Source organism: Bos javanicus, chromosome 27, assembly GCF_032452875.1.
Source record: "Bos javanicus breed banteng chromosome 27, ARS-OSU_banteng_1.0, whole genome shotgun sequence".
Lineage (NCBI taxonomy): Eukaryota > Metazoa > Chordata > Mammalia > Artiodactyla > Bovidae > Bos > Bos javanicus.
Window position 1 is genome coordinate 33,470,818 of NC_083894.1, and position 17,903 is coordinate 33,488,720.

The 17,903-nt window shown below is 40.2% G+C and overlaps 1 protein-coding gene across 6 annotated transcripts in view; it reads right to left on the reverse strand.

Moving 5' to 3' along the window:
- Positions 1 to 17,903, reverse strand: part of NSD3 (nuclear receptor binding SET domain protein 3) — a 103,636-nt gene that overhangs the window by 70,479 nt on the left and 15,254 nt on the right. Inside the window, exon 1 of one of the 6 annotated variants that reach the window (XM_061404485.1) lies at positions 14,993 to 17,343. The exons of the other annotated variants lie outside the window; for them this stretch is intronic. The gene's annotated coding sequence lies outside the window, so the exon portion shown is untranslated. Of the gene's footprint in view, positions 1 to 14,992; positions 17,344 to 17,903 lie in introns of those variants that run through there. 6 annotated transcript variants of the gene reach the window in all.

A 17,903-nucleotide genomic window follows, 5' to 3' on the forward strand; every position in this document is an offset into this window, starting at 1 on the left:
TCATAGGTTTGACAGGTCCACATCCTGAGACAGGAGATTAATGGACTGCCCAGATATAATTTTGAAAATCCTGTAAACACCTCTTCTAAAAAGCTCTAAGGCTGAGAGGATTTCACTACTGTGTCAAGTCTGATGAGCTAACTGTAGAGGGCAGAATGCAGGGAAGTGGATTCGGAGACTAGAGCCCAGTTCAATTCCGTGATTTACTGGTAATGTTCACCATCGTGGTTCTAGTAGAAAAACGATAAAGCAAGTAAGCCAAAACAGTGAAGGGAAGAAGGAAATAAAAGCGGACAACATTTTCCAAGGTGTAGCCAATAAAACAGCTGTTGATTCTGATGTTTGCAAGTGGAATGAATGTTACCAGTTCTTAACTTGCAAACGAATGAATATGAGAGCTTACAGAAAATCAAACTGCCTTTACTGCTCTATACTGGAGTGAGGTGAGGGGGAGGGGGGCAGCCACAGGATGTGAGAGAGCACTCCCACTTCCTTAGCATCTACTCTGGGCCAAGCACTTTTTACATATCTCACTTAATCCTCAAAACAACTCTTCAAGGTGGAGTGACTCCTGGCTCACAGATAAAGAAAGCGAGCTGCAGAGGCGTTCTTCGGGGGCTTGCTTAAACCCCAACGCCAAGGAGGCTGAATTAGGATTTGCATGTAGGCATCTCTGACTCTGAAGCCCAAGATTTTTGCCATCATGCCACTGCCACTTTCCTCAGATGTTAAGTTCTGAGAGGATTTGCTTCTTTTGTTCACGTATTGGGTTGGCCCAAAAGTTCATTTGATGTTTTCCATTACATTGTATGGAAAAACCCACATGAACCTTTTGGTCAACTCTGTTCTTTATTGCTTGGTCACTGCTAAAACAGCAACTAACCATTTCATAATAACCACCACTAACACTTAAAAGACAGTTTAGTACATGCCAGGAGCCACTCTAAGAGCTCTACAAACAGGACACCATTTAACGCTCCCAACAGACAGTCTGGTCTCAGAGTCCGTGTTCCTAACCAGCATATCATACTGATAATGCTCATAAAGGTTAGAAATCATATATAGCTTAAGAATTGAACCTTACCCTAATCTGACCCTTGACAAAAATATGTACTTCACAGACACAAGAAAGTATGTTCTAAATTCTGTAAACACACATGGGGCAAGTATACAGGTAGAATTCAACAGTTCTCCAAACTTCCAACTTGAAAGCAAATTAAACACCAGCATTTGACATCATGCAATCTGTGTTTTTGGTTCTTGTAACTGTCATACACAAGATCAGCTTCCAGATAACATCCCATAGTCTTTAGAGGTTTTCAGGCACATGCACTCAGGGACTGCAAGGAGATCAAACCAGTCAATCCTAAAGGAAATCAATCCTGAATATTCACTGGAAGGACTGATACTGAAGCTGAAGTTCCAATACTGTGCCCAACTGATATGAAAAGCCAACTCATTAGAAAAGACCCTGATGCTAGGAAGGATTGAAGGCAGGAGGAAAAGGGGACAACAGAGGACGACATGGTTGGATGGCATCACCAACTCAATGGGTGTGAGTTTGAGCAAGCTCTGGGAGACGGCAGAGGATAGAGAAGCCTGGTGTGCTGCAGTCCATGGGGTCAGAGAGAGTCCGACATGACTGAGCGACTGAACAACAATTCAGATTTCTGATACTTCTGACTTAGTTCCAAACACAAACTTCTAAGAAGTCTGGCATTTTCCCCCTTCTCTTCTCTAGCCCTATAACCAAATATTTTATTTTAGTTTGAACTAAGAAAAGAAATAACATTACTATATTACAATTACAGTATAAAAGTTAGAGGGCTTCCCAGGTGGCACTAGTGGTAAAGAACCCACCTGCCAATGCAGGAGACATAGAGACATGGGTTCAGTCCTTGGGTTGAGAAGATCCCCTGGAGAAGGAAATGGCAACCCACCCAAGTATTCTTGCCTGGAGAATCCCACGGACAGAGGGGCCTAGTGGTCTACAGTCCAAAGGATCACAAAGAGCTGGATACCACTAAAGTGACTTAGCACACATGCACGCATACGAGTTTGCAATTACACAGTGTTTTCACACACTTTCTTATTTGATCGGCCAAACAATCCTGTAAAGCTGACAGGGCAGGTGTTAGCTTCATTTTTCAGATAACTACATTCAATATTTGCCAAATTTCCCAAGACTACAAAGCTAATTAGCGAGTAAGCCTGAAAAAGAATCAATCTCTTAGCTTTCTAATCCTGTGTTCCTTTCACGAGACCCCATGCCAGAGACTATCCAACCACCCAGAGACAACACAAAATCGTCTTGAGAGTCGTATGTTCAAAGCTTAGCAGACTGTCCTTTCCTAACTCAGCTTTGCTTCCAGACTACCCTGCACTGCTCGCTGCTTCCACTGTTTTTCCAGCTCCCAGGCCAGGAGCCTCAGGTTCATATGAGGGTGACTGATTCTTCCTTCTCAGTGAAGCCATAAAACTAAACATTGGACAAGTCTAGTACCTATTCCTTTGAACTCTGATTTGTTCTCCTTTTTAAAAAAACAATTTTATTTATTTATTTTTGGCTGTGCTGGGTCTTCACTGCTACTCAGGCATTTTTTCCTAGCTGCAGAGGGTGTAGGCTACTCTCTAGCAGCCACGTGTGTGCTTCTCATTGCAGTGGCTGCTCCTGTTGCAGAGCACGGGCGCTAGGGTGCATGGACTTCAGCAGTCACCGCTCCTGGGCTCTAGAGCACAGACTCAGCAGCTGCGGTGCATGGGCTTAGCTGCTCTGCGGCATGTGCAATCGTCCCAGCCCAGGGATCAAATCCATAGCTCCTGTATTAGCAGGCAGATTCTCTACTGCTGAGCCACCAGGGAAGTCCTTGATTTGTTCTCTGATTTCTATATCCATGTCAGGCCAGGCCCTCGTCAGCACCTGATCCTGGAACTACAACAACTGATTTTCTAGGTATTTCTCACCTCTAGTCTCTTCCTGCACAGCTGCCAGGGGATGCTTCTAAAGCCAACCTGCACCGAGTCTGTTCCTATGTTGATGTTCTGAACTTCACACACCAAGTCTCTTCTGTGCCTTTCGAGATTTTCCACAATCTGATTTTTTTTTACCAACCCAAATTGCAAGGGCATGAATGACCTTTTCTGAGCATCCACTGAGCCAGATATCTATAAACTGTGGCCTAATATACTTTATTTAATCCTACGATGCAAAGTATTACCCCCATCTTACACATGAGAAGGGATGGGGCTCAGAAAGATCATGTGATTTGCCCTTAGTCACACGACCAACAGAAGTTGAATAAAATGGTGAAATTTGTATCTTTTAACTCCAGTACAGAACCAAGTAATGTCAGGTGGTACAGTGGTAGGGAACCTGCCTGCAGTGCAGGAGACACGGGTTCCATCCCTGGGTTGGGAAGATCCCCTGGAGGAGGAAAGGGCAACCTGCTTCAGTATCCTTACTGGGAAATCTCCTGAACAGAGGAGTCTGGGGGCTACAGCCCATGGGTCGCAAAGAGTTGGACAGGACTGAGCGACCAAGCATGGGATGCTCTACATGGCGGCTGCCTCATAATCTTTGAACTACCCAAACTTCCCACTTTAACCCAATATGCTCCAGACACACAACCCAAGGGCCTGTCAGGCAGCTTCACTCACATCCCACAAGCACCTTAAAATGTCTAATAGTGAACTCTCAGTTTCTATTTTACTTAAATGTGTCCTTCCCCTAGTCCTTCCCCTGAGAAGAAAATGAAACCTCCACCTACCAGCTGCAGAAGCCAGAAGCCTGGGAATCATGACACACCCCTTTCCCTCACTTCTACTCTTGTCCAGCCGATCCATAAAATACCCGAGCCTTACTCCCCAGGCATCTGACTCACGCTGGTCTATCTCATTCCACCTCTGGTTCCTCACCGAGGCTCTTGCACAACCGTCTCCCCGATCTCCACACAACCCACGTCCCCAGAGAATGGCCCGTCACCTTTAAAAAAATGAATCCAACCGTGCAACCGCCCCTCAAAATATAGCAGGAAAGACGAACAATAGGGAGGACTCTCACAAACGTCATTTTGAACAAAAGTGGTCAGACACGGCGATTCCACTTACACAGTACACAGTGTGATTTCATTTACACAGGGGTCAGAAACAGGATGAAGTTAGGCCTAAATCTATGGGGACGGCTGTCAGAATAGTAGCTGCTTTCTTGAAAATGGTGCTGTAGACACTGGAAGGGGGCCACAGGGAGGTTTCTGAGCCGTTGGTTATGTTTGAGTTATTCATCTAGATAGTAATGACATGATTTACTGAAATAGGCAAAAATAAGCAACAAAACCTTCAATGCCCTCCCAGTGGCACTCAAGTAAAATCCGGGCTCAGTATCATGCCTGCGCGCTCAGGCCTCAGTTTGTAAACTACCAAAGTCATCTACCATCACTCGCCACAGAAGCATCGCACTCCGGCCACAGGGGCTTCTTATCAATTTCTCAAATGTGCCCACTTCATTTCTGTCATTGGAATTTTCACCTCTGTTGCTCCAACTACCTGAACACTCATTATCTCTCAGAGAAGACTTCTGCAGTCCTTAGCACCCTCTCCTCACTGAGTCTGTTTTGTGTCCTTTATAACAGCACTTACAGTAACATGCCTTATACAAATATGCGTTTGCCTTTTTATGGTCTCTCTCCCTCATTCCACTGCATGCTCTACAAGCACAGGGACTATGGATATCTTATTCAAGGCTAGATATTCAATACTGTTCAGTTAATAAATGAATGAAAGCATCCCTGACTTCAAAGGGCTTAAAACTAGTATACCTTCACTGACCTGCAGGATTTCTGGGGATATTCGCCTATAATGTAACTCTACTCACCCACTAATCCCTGGTTTGGTAGAAAATGAGTTATGCTTATTGCAAAAAAACAAACAGAAACACTGACACCCATAGTTACATGGTCAACTGATCTTCCACAAAGGTGTCAAGTAATTCGAGGAAAAGGACTTCCCTGGTGGCTCAGTGGTAAAGAATCCGCCTGCCAATGCAGAAGACACGGGTTCGATCCCTGGGTCAGGAAGATCCCCTGGAGAAGGAAATGGCAATCCACTCCAGTATTCTTGCCTGGAGAATCCCACGGACAGAGGGGCCTGGAGGGTTACAGTCCATGGGGTTGCAAGAGAGTTGGGCACAACATAGTGACTGAACAACAACAACTAATTCAAGGAAAAAGGATGGTATTTTCAACAGACAAGGCTGGAAAAAAAATATGACTGGATAGCTGTTTGGGAAGAGCAAACCTCACCCTTACTTTACTTTATACAAAAAAATACTTAAAGTTAGTTCATAAACCTGGTACTCAAACCATAAAACTTCTAGACTAAAAACATGGGAGAAAATATCCGATTGTGTTAGGCAAAGATTTCTTCCACAGGATGCAAATATCATGACCTACGAAAGAAAAAGATGGATAAAATGGACTTCAAAATTAAAAACTCTTGCTCTTCAAAAGACACAGTTAAAAGGGAAAAAAAGTGAATCACAGGCAGAGAGAAAGGTATCTGCAAAGTATATATCTCATAAAAAATATCCTTACACTCTTACATTCTAGGAAATGGGGAGAGACCCACTAAGGGTTTTTGAGCAAAAATGGGACCAGTTAAATGACGGTTTCAATATTCATCACTCTACAGGTGGCTTACCAATTGCAAACAGGATTGCGCACAGGACAGAGCACTTCACACGAGGGAGTAGACACGGTTTTACCAGAGGCGGGCCAGCTGGCCTCCTGGGCCTCGTGGTGTGATTCATGCACACATCATCATTCCCCAAGTCCCCTTCCCAGTGCTTACACCAAACCTCAAAATGAGGAAGCAATCAGACAAATCCAAAGTGTGGGACCTTCTCTCAGAAAACTGGCCCCGGCTCTTAAAAAAGTGAAAGTTACAAAACTCTTTATTTGAAAAGACCAGTGCAATTCGTGAACTTTGATTAAATCCTGGATGTAAACACAAGCATACACAATGAGGTAAAAAACAGTGTTTAGGAGAAAATGAAAATTTAAAACGCAAACTAGGGGCTTCCCTCATGACCAAGACTCCACTCTCCCCATGCAGGGGGCCCAGGTTCTAGATCCCACACACTGCAACTGCAGGTCCTGCCTGCAGCAACTAGGACCCAGCACGGCCAAAGAAATAAATATAATAATATTTCAAAAATAAATAAAATAACTAGCTATTAAACAATGGTGCTGTTAATTTTCAAGGGTATGATAACACTAATCTGTTAATGTAAGAGAATGTCCTTATTCTTAGAAGAGCTATGCTTAAATATTTAAAGTGTCCTAGGATCCACAACTTTCAAATGGTTTAACATTTAAACAGTACATATATCTAGAGTAAAACAAAGCAGGCAAAAAATGTTAACAACTAATCCAGGTGTCGACTATAATAGTCTTTTAATTTTCCTAAAGATTTGAAAAATTTGAAAGTGAAATGTTGGGGAAAAAAAAAATTTAGCTAAGGGGCTGGAAGAAATATTAAAAAGAAAAAGCAACTGCTTCTTAAGGCAGAACAGCATGCATTAAATCTTGACAGCGTATTCTGACCAACTCAGCCAAATGGCTCACTGTATCATATTTTCTAGGAAGTCTAAGCATGAATAGAGCCACACTTTCTCATATTGCACCTCCAAATAACACAATAATGCAATCAAGAAAGCAATTTTGATAATTAAAAAAAAAAAAGATATTTTGAAACTATAAAATTCTTTACATAGTGATTTTTATACATACTGGAGTCTGGTGGCCAGCATTCAAACAGCAGACACACTGATATAGAGAATTAGGAGCCAGAGATGCGAGTTCAATCCCTGGGTTGGTAAGATTCCCCGAAGGAGGGCATAGCAACCCACTCCAGTATTCTTGCCTAGAGAATTCCATGGACAGAGGAACCTGGTGGGCTGCAGTCCATGGGTTCACACAGTTGGACACAATTTAGTGACTAAACAACAGCAAAAGTGTTGCTGTAGGAATTAAGAGAATCCATGAGCAGTACTTTGGACAATGCCCAGAGTTAGAGCTCAGTATCTGTTGGCTGTTACCATAATATTATCATTCAGCACAATGCTGGGCACACAGAACTTAGGAAAAACCTGATCTCTGACCCAAAGGCATTTACAGTTTCTTTAGTATATAAGACAAGATAGGATATTATGGTCAGGACTCATAAAACAGTAAACAATGTAAACAACATTAAACAGAAGGTGACTAAGAGTTACACTGTGTGTCATCACACTTACAACAGACATTGAGAACAGTGCTCATGTAGGCAAGGAGGCCTCTAGACCACGAAAGACAGGCAGGATTGGAGGTTAGGTGTTTTTCACCCACACATTTTAAAACTACTCCACAAGAGTCATCAAAAACTCTCACACCTTGGTCATTAACAAAGCCCTGATAAAGATGTTTTAACCTTTTTTGTATTACTAAAGTAATAGTAATAATGACTAGCATTTGAGGACTTAACTACACGTCAATACTATCTCAAATACTTCACATTTCTGTGATTATTTCACTCCCCAAAACAGGTCTTTGAGGAAATACTATTACTACCCCCATTTCACAAGTGAAAATGAAGGCCAGTGTGATTAAGTGACTTCCTCAGCCAGACATCCTGTAAATGGAGAATCCACACAGAGGCCCTCTGCCCCACAAACTGGCTCTTGACAAGTAAACGCATTGCCCACAGTCCCTAAGTATGTCAAGTAAACAGCAACACAAACATTCACTTTACTGAATTACTTACTGAAGTAATTATTTACTGAATTATTTACTGAAATCATAACGCACACTTCCTGAGCGTTAGCTCCGCTGCCCAGAGCTAACAATTTGGTGGGAGACGTAATGGACTAGTATTCGGTCCATTGTAATATGTAGTTCCAAGTAAATGAAACCACCACAGGCCAACAATTTAGGACAAATTCTTCCTCTGACCAATGTTTTCACACTGGTTTTTAAGATGAAAGAAATCAGTGAATGAAAAAAAAAAAAAAGATGAAAAGAAATCAATGAATGAATACTTTTCCCTTATTTTTGATGAAGCTGTTCACAAACATTTTTTATAATTTTGTTTATTTATTTATGGCTGTTCTGGGTCTTCGTTGGTGCATGGTCTTTTCTCTAGTCATGCTATGCAAGCTCTAGGTGCACGGGCTTCAGTAGTTGTGGTATGTGGGCTGAATAACTGTGGCTCCAAGGCTCTAGAGCCAGGCTTGGTAGCTGTGGCACACAGGCTTAGTCGCTCCGAGGCATGTGGGATCTTCCCTGACCAGGGATCAAACCCGTGGCAGGAGGATTCTTTACCACTGAGCCATCAGGGAAGCTCCATAGACATTTTTTAAAGGAAAACAGTTGAAAATTATCAACTAAAGCTTTAGGCCATTCATTCTCCAGCTTGTTCAGGAGAGGAGTGATAACAGAAAAGTTTACTTAAGTCAATCTCAGATACAAAGTCTAAAAAAAAAAAAAAAAAAAAAGCATATGATGTTTCAGATGAACAACTGAGCTACTCAAGTATTCATGACATGTTAAATGTAAAGTCTAAGTCACCATAACAAATTCTTATCCTAATGTGAACAATTTCCTTTTGTAGACTGTACATACTGCTGGATTCTACTTTACAGAATTACACACCGTGCTGTATGTACTTATTTTCCTATGTTTAACATCAGTTTCTTCTCCACAAGAAAAAAACACTTCATATTTCATTATAGGTTAAAATTCCTCATACTGACATCATTATTCAGGCTTTTTGGAATCGGAAGTAGCTCTAAAGGTGTCATATAAATAACCCATTTTTGTCTTCAGATCAATTACCCCTTCAATACATTCCTAGGTTACTTAATTTGTAAATCTAACCACATCACTTTTCTGTTTAAAAGCTGTCAATGATTTCTAGAAAAAGCCAAAGTAGTTTGGCCCACAGAGCACACAGGCCCTCCAAGCAAGGTCCCCATCCCCATCTCCAGACTCAAGTCACTTCTGTACACTGGTAACGTCAGGTTACTTGGAATCACTGTACACGCTGGGATTTCACACCACTGTACCTTTACTAATATTGTCTCCTATGCCTGCCATGCTGAGTCACTTCAGTCATGTCCCACTCTGTGTGTGACCCCATGGACTGTAGCCCACCCAGCTCCTCTGTCAATGGGATTCTCCAGGCAAGAATACTAGAGTGGGTTGCCATGCCCCTCTCCAGGGGATCTTCCTGACCCAGGGATTAAACAGGCATCTCTTACACCTAACCTGCATCAGCAGGTGGGTTCTTTACCATGAGCACCACCCAGGAAGCCCAATTCTTTTACTTTTTTTTTTTTTTTTTGGCTTATTTAACCATCCTGAACTCAGAAAGTCATTTCCTAGAAGTATTCACTTAAGTTCCATGCTAGTCTGAGTAACTTTTCTCTGTTTCCTAAGATAAATAATACCTCTTAGAATTCATCATGAAACTGTCTGTGTGATTTTCTTAAGAGCAGGAAGTAATTTTATTCATCCATATGCTCCCAGAACCCAAACTGAAGGCTAGAGGCGGGGCTTCAGTGAATCTCTGAAACTAAACTGTATGAACTTAAGGGAGCTATTACGTATAAATGAACTGCTTCAAAGAGTAGTTGAGGATCTTTCTATGAAGAATGCAAGATAATATAAAGATAATATAAAGGCAACTGTGGTCTCCTCAGGAATATCCTTGGCAAAATCTGACCATTCTCTAAGCCATTACTGAGATTCTCCTTAGTTCTGGACTATGCTTCCCTGCGAGGCTTAAAGCCCCGAGAGACTGACATGAAGTCAAATGCATTTCCAAGGAGAGTCTACTAACCCAACGAAAGACTGAAAGATATCAAAAACTCCTTTATAAGGGGATCTATTTAAAACCCCAGTGTCAACCAATTTTTACTTTCTGCCTAGAATGATGTATGTGTAGGAGAATGAGCAGTAATGTTCCCAAAGTGCCTTGTTTTCTCTGATACAAATATATTTACAAGGACCTGCTTCAGAGGATTCTGGAGAGCGTTCACCACATCAAGATGTTAGGGAGTGGGCTAGTATGTCGTGGGGATACAGTCTGAAAATGGGGCCCCTTCTCCCAAGGACGGGAAAGGAGCTAGAGGTGGAGATCTGAGCAGTGGGGTTAAGCCAAACTCCTGAAGTGACCCTTTCCTCTTCACCCGACTCCTCTCAGACATCCAGTTTTTCAAAGTCCTGTGCCTCCAAGCCTGATCTCACTTGAGTTCCTGCCAGGCTTACGTGTGTACCACATTAGCACCCCAGTGACCTGAAGATTCTACGTAATTGTTTTATGTATATATGCAAATACACAAATGTCAACATTTTAAGTAATCTGATAAACTCTTTGGAACCATGCAAAAAATAGAAATAAAACCCTAGTGTTATTAATACTGCAGATATGAAATTCAGAATGTGGAAGCTCTCTAGCTCAAACTGTCAAAATCACAGTTAACTGACTTAGCATGAAAATGAATCCTTATTTTGAAACCTATTCCAGTTGTTATAATCAATCTTACTAAAATACACAGTGTACTTGATATATCATTACAATTTTTACAGCTAAAGAAAAATAGTAGAATATAACGTGATTCCCACAACACAGAAGAGGGTGGCCTCCCTTTACTCCAGGATAAACAAGGGATCCAGATGTTTCTTTATGTGAACTGCACAAGAAATATTTCTCAAGGTTTATGATAAATCCACAGTCTGCATGTGTTTCTATAGTAACAGTGCACGCAGACAGTTTACAGATGTGAACCAGCTATGCTGCTTCTTGAAAACCTGGCATTTTTACTGTTTGATGATTTCTGTGGCAAACCACTATAAAAACAATACATCATGTTCAAAATTTAGAGGTTATTTGTGCTTTAAAGCAAAAAAAAATTGATATTAAATTTAAGTATATACAAATTGAGGTGTAACAAGAGAAAGCTATCAAATATATTCATATACTGACTTCTAACTGAATGATCACTAACATTTGAAAGTCAGATCCTGTATTTGAAATCAGTTGAATACATACAAGCATTACCCCTCCAAAAATATCAACTGAGACTCATATTTAATGACAGAATATGAAGATTTCTTGATGACAGCATCAAGGGAGTCATTTTACTATTTTTTCCCCAAATCTACACCAAGAAGAAAATGGTAACAGGAGTTAATTTTATTTTTTTTAAAAAGGGTCCATTATTTTTAGTACATAGGTCTGCAAAGGTAAAACCAGGGCCTCTATAAAGTAAAAACTTGAAAAAACATGCAGAATCTATATAGGAAGAATGCTAAAATCCCCTAAATGCTAGGAGACTCCCTTTCTTTTTGCTTGTATGTTCTCTTCATATTTTAATCACATCCATGATCAGAGTGATCCTTTGACTATAAGCTATAAATTCTGTATTACCCATTTTGGCTTTCATAATTTAAAAATTGTTTGTTAGTAATGTAATGACAAAAGTGTACTGTTAAAAAAAGAACAGAGGTATATAATTTTGTTATAATTTTCTGTTTTAAAACTGTGAGTCATTCATCCTTTTTGAAAATAAGACAGAAATATTTTTAAAGAGTCCAAACACACACCTTTAAAAATCAGGAAACATAAAACCGCTACCAAGTATGAACAAGATGCAAATTATGTTAAAAATTAATATTCTTCCTTCACAAGCCTTTTGACATTTTTACTTCACTGCACATACAGAAAACTGGGGGTGAAAGTTATGGGGAAAAAAATCAGCCATTTGGTTCTAAGAACTTGATCATGCCTCTTTAGTACCAAAAAGGGAATGAGTAATAATATTTACCTTTTAATCACTAAAAGTAGCTAGAATTGATAGCATCTAATCTGGCTATCTGGCTATGCTATAGACAAAAAGCACTAACTGAATTTGGTACAGTGACTATACAACTCAATGTCAATCTTTCAAACCAAGTGTGTCCTGCTTGAAAATTTTTAATCAAGGAAATTTTTTTGTTTGCTCAGTCGCTAAGTCAAGCCCAACTCTTTGCGACATTATGGACTGGAGCATGCCACTGTCAAGGAAATACAAAGTTAATAAATTGAAGTGGTGTTCCATTTGTTTTTAAGTTATCTTATCTTTTGAAGGAACTAAAACTGTATCAGTTTACAAGACTTAACATTTATTCACAAACAAACAAAAGTACTTCTAAAAGCAACCAAGAGTTACACAGTTGGTAGTTACAGCGGTCTATCCATATCTGTAACTATAGTGGTATAAAAGCAAATTATTTCTGACAAATTGGGCATTTTCTCTCAGTTTGTTAAATTCCCATGATAATACAAAGGCTTGAATTTGGAGGCTGCTACATAAATATATTAACTCTACAGGTTCTTTTAATTTCCTTATGACTTTGGAATGAAAATTTGAGGATGTCAAAATCATGAGGTTTGAAAAGAGTGCTGGTCAAACTTCTGAATCATTTAAAGAGGTTTACTACCATTCTGATTGAGGCTAACTCTTTGAAAGTTTAATGCAAAAAAAAAAAAAAGTGTGGGGAATTCCCTGGTGGTTCAGTGGTTAGGACTCTGTGCTTTCACTGTGGGGGATTTGGGTTCAGTCCTTGGTCAGGGAACTAAGATCCTGCAAGCCAAGTGGTGCAACCCCCCCAAAAAAAGTTAAAATTTCATGTTATGATTAAGGGGAAAATATTTTCTTTTCTGAACTATATTTCAGCAATTATACTAATAAAACATCAATTCTCCAAATGATACCAAGGCTCACAGTATTTTAGTATGTTAAATGAATGTTCTTTATTAGTAAACCTTATCTGGGTACACGACTTAAAGGTACTTTCCGAGGTAGCCTTCTAAAAAGAACTCTAAGCTGGTGACTAATTTCTGGGTTAAACTGGAAAATCTGCTTGCTTTAAAAAATAAACAATTCAGGAGAGAATATATTTCCTGTATATTGTCACGTGATTTTACTCATCTATCCACCAAGATAGAAAAGGAATCACATCGTTTTTATACAATTACCAACATCTACCCAAATCAAAATAGTCTTGCTCCATCCTTATCTCATAAACTCAAGATGCATCAAAAATGCTCTTCTAGAACAGGATTTGTTACAGGACATTTATTCATCAAGCAATTAAGCAAAAGCATAAGACTGGCCACTCTCTTTAATAAATGAAGAAATAAAATCTGAATCTGATGCTTAAACAATAAAAATGAAACAGAAATAAATACTGGTAAGGTTTTCTTTTCTTGCTCCCCACTAAGATACAGTATTATAGTCTTACTTTCTTAAAAGACACAGTAATATTCCTACAGAATGCCCTGCTAATCTGTCAATTTGACTCAATTTAAATAAGTGAATGCTGTCACAGAAGGCTACATAGTGTCTTGTTCCATTTATGTAAAATGTCCAGAATAGGTAAATCCATAGACAGAAAGCAGAGTGGTGGTTGTGGGGTTAGGTAAGAGGAGGAAACAACCGAGGCTATATCAAAAGGAATGCTCTAAAATGAAATCAAGAAAGTATTTGCAAAAAATAAATAAATAAATAAAAAGAAAGTATTTGCATATATTTCTCAACAATAAAGTCTACAATATCCATACAAAGATTTACTGGTTTGTACACACATATACAATGTACTCGAAATATAAAGCTCTACATTTAGTAACCTACAGTGATTAAAAGGTGAGGTACTGGCAAAGAGACAGACAATGAAACAGACTATGACCTGAGACACAGACCTAAGCTTACACAGGAATTTGGCATGGAACAGAAGAGTCATGGCAGATGAGTGAAGAAAGGATAGGAGATTCAAAGAATGGTACCAGACAACTGTTTATCCACATACGAAAAAAATTACACCCTCGTAATGGCACCCCACTCCAGTACTCTTGCCTGGAAAATCCCATGGATGGAGGAGCCTGGAAGGCTGCAGTCCATGGGGTCGCTGAGGGGCGGACACGACTGAGCGACTTCACTTTCACTTTTCACTCTCATGCACTGGAGAAGGCAATGGCAACCTACTCCAGGATCCTGCCTGAAGAATCCCAGGGATGGGGGAACCTGGTGGGCTGCCATCTATGGGGTCGCACAGAGTCGGACACAACTGAAGTGACTTAGCAGCAGCAGCAGCACCATGTAATATACCACTTCCAGGTGAAATAAAGACCAGATATAAAAAGTCAAAAATTAAAAACTTCTAAGGAAAAACAAAAACATAAAATGGAAGTAGATCATTATGACCTTAAGGTGGGGAAGGACTTCTTAAACAATACATAAAGAGTACAAAACATTGATGAATAAAATCAACAATATTTTTTTAACTGTACGTCAAAAGATAACACAAATAAGTGAGAAGACAACTCCAGACCAGGAGAAGATAAACGAAGTGCAGAGCAGAGCTGGGTTCTACCCTCCAACCTTCTGCCAGATCTGCTCAGTTCTGGCTATGTTCACTGGCTGTGCCTTGTCATTTCTCATATGAATTCGAGTAGTAACTTCAAGCCGTTCTTCCTGCTTCCAAAACTGTCCACCTCCAATCTACTCTGTCTAGTATTGACAGTACTTAAAAACACCCCCCTACACACACAAAAATGCACTAACTTCCCATGGCTCTCCACGCCTTAAAATAAACTCCAGAAAGCAAAATGCCTTTTCTAGATTTGGCCCCTGCCTACTTGTCCAGCCTTCTCTCGTCCTGCTTCTGTATTCCGACCTTGGCTTCCACCTTGCTCTCATTTCCTCTCTCATATCACTCAGCTTTTAAGCTTCTGTTCGGCTGTGTTAAAATGCCCCAAGAAGCTTTTCCAGACCACCCCTCACCCACATCCTACCTATACCCCACTAGAGCACTAATACACCAGAGAGAGCCGTCTTGAGCTATAGGAAGGGTATGTATGCAAGTCAACATAATCTCAAAACATCGGAGTAAGAAATAAGAGTAAAATACTTAATTACATCCAGTCTGGATACCAGATGCTGTCTGCTAATTGCCCTCCGTAGGCCGAGACAATGTTGGGCCGACGTTCATTCCAGCTCTTCCTTCCTTCCCATTCTGCTGCTGCTACAATAGGAGGGAGACCAAAAGTTGCAGCCAGGTTGTCCCCACCCCAATCCATACAGGTTCCTCTAATAAAGCACGTTGTTTACTGAGCACCTACTATGTACCCGTCACCACACTAAGCACTAAAGCTGTAGAGATGAAAATTCAGACGTGGTTCCTGGAATCCCACAGGTGCATTACTACTGGAGAGAGAAAAAAAAAAAGCATGAAGGGAAAGTGCTGGAGATGAGGCTCCATTAAATGCACTTATTCATTTCATACTGAGGGCCTGTCTTACGTTTGGTCCTAAGTACTAGAGATAAAAGATGAGCAAGACAAGAGTCTCTGTGGACACAAAGGGACAAGTGTCCTGGAAGCCAAAGGAAAGCATCTGAGGGTGAGAAGTGGGGGGATGTGGGACAGAGAGGATTCAGGGGACCTCAGACATTTCCAGGCATAGGAAAACAAACAGTCCTAAACTGTGGAAGGGAGGGGAGTTACATTAACCTACATCACCTAAAACAGTTAAAAGCTTCCTTGGCATCTTAGTTTCACACCTTCTAAATGATCTAGATTATATACATATACTTCTTGATATGCTGCAAAACCAAATTACAAGGATTTGATGAAAGGACATTACATAATTCAGGGAAATAAAACAACTTCAATGCCAGAGAATATGGCAAGACTGGAAGTTTACAATGAGGAACGGGACTATTCCATCTCTGAAACTGACATCAAGTGGTGAGCACGTTGTCAATAAACAGATCAAACACAAGGGAATGCTACAGCAACGGGCTACAGGCTTAGATGAACAATGTATGTTAATATGCGCTAAGAGCCGTTAGGTAACCAGTGTTACTGAAATGCCACAGGCTCCTTTTTAGCAGCATGAATTTACAACTGATTATACAGTTTTGCTTTGTCCCTCCTAAAAGCATCATGAATAAAGCAGGCAAGTATCTGCACCTTGATTTATATGACCAACATAAAACCAAATGAAAAGTAGGTAATCGCGGCACCGGGGCGTGTGCGCAGGCGCGAGGTCGGCCGCTAGCCCGAAGCGGGAGGGAGGGGGCGGCGGCAAGAATTAAAAAAAAAAAAGAAAAGAAAAGTAGGTAATCAGGACTAAGAGGAAATAAAACAAAACAAAATTTCCCCCTACTATTTTTAAGCTTTTTCAAAAATTTAGTATGTACTTTTACTATATTTCATCAAGTAATCTTTTCATGAGAATTAACTTATTGTGGAAGATACTTTATTAAGTTCTGGAAATTCAGAGTATAAACACAGCATACAAAAGAGTCACTGGTTGACAAGAGATGTTTTTTCCCAGAAAACTGAATATTTACATAACTGTATTTAATACGAAGCTTGCTAGCATGAATCTAATCATTCTATAGGCATATATAAACTATTAACATATTAGCATTCATATTTTCCAAAAGAGCAGTTATATTAAGCAATGAAGCTTTGTCTTTTGTTCAGAGTATAAAAACTGCAACCACTACTAATGGGATTAAGAGAAACTATCACAACATTATCTCTGTTGAGGATAACAAATTATAAGAAGAATCTGAAACTAATAAAAGTGAAAAAATGAAAGTTAAATCACACAGTCCCTTATTTGTGATCCCATGGACTGTAGCTTGCCCGACTCCTCTGTTCATGGAATTCTCCAGGCAAGGGAGTACGGGAGTGGGTTGCCATTTTCTTCTCCAGGGGATCTTCTCTACCCAGGGATCAAACCCGGGTCTCCTGCATTGCAGGCAGATTCTTTACTAACTGAGCCACCAGGTACACCCTTTTTTTTTGATCATTTATAGGCTAATACAAAACCCGGACTAAATACAAAATCACCTTCTATTAAAATGCCAACCTGTATTAGAGGCGTCTTTGAGTAACTTCAGCATTCAGAGAATTGCCAAATGTGTTCTGATTTCTAAAGTTCATATTTATCTTTAATTTCCAAGCAAAGGGTAGCCATGCCTTCTTTGGTCATGGAAAAACCAACCAACCAGAAAGACAAAACTGATACTTCACTTCTACCAGAGGTACGGGTACTTTTATGTTTTGCTCACTGCTGTTAACTCTCTCCCCCAACACAGTTAGGGAATGAACAAGACTGCTAAATGAACACAGGAAAGGCAGAAGAGACAAAAGGAAATTAGAACCTCTATCTTATTGAATGTTCATTTCCAACCAGGTAATGAAGACAGAATTAAGTAGGATTTGGCTATCAAACTACAGTCAAAAGTATAGCCTCAGGGACTTCCCAGCAATCCGGTGTTTAAGACTTTACCTTCCAGTGCAGGGTGTGTGGGTTCGATCCCTGGTTGGGGAGCTAACATCCCACATGCCACACAGTGCAGCCTCAAACTAAAAAAAAAGGAGGGGGGGAGAAGTACAACCCCAAATCACAGCATTAGTATTTACCATAGTAGGACTTCAACTTCATAATCTGAAATTATGCAGATAATTCCAATGTGTACCTCATCAAATGTGCACGTTATACTAATCTCTAAAATTACTGACATTTCCCAAGAGCCAAATATGAGTTACCAAATCAAATTTGGTCTTTAGCATCTGGACTTGACGTAACCCACTGATCAAGAAGGAAGTGATCTGGGACTTCCCTGGTGGTCCGGTGGTTTAAGATTCCATCCTACCTGCCACAACTAACAATTCCATAGGCCACAACTAAGAACTGGTGCAGCCAAGTATTTTAAAAAGTGGTCCAAAATTCAAACATATGACTGAGAATCAGACTGAGAAAGCAACACAACTCATCAAGTTCACACTCTGAAACAAGGGTTTTCAGCGTCG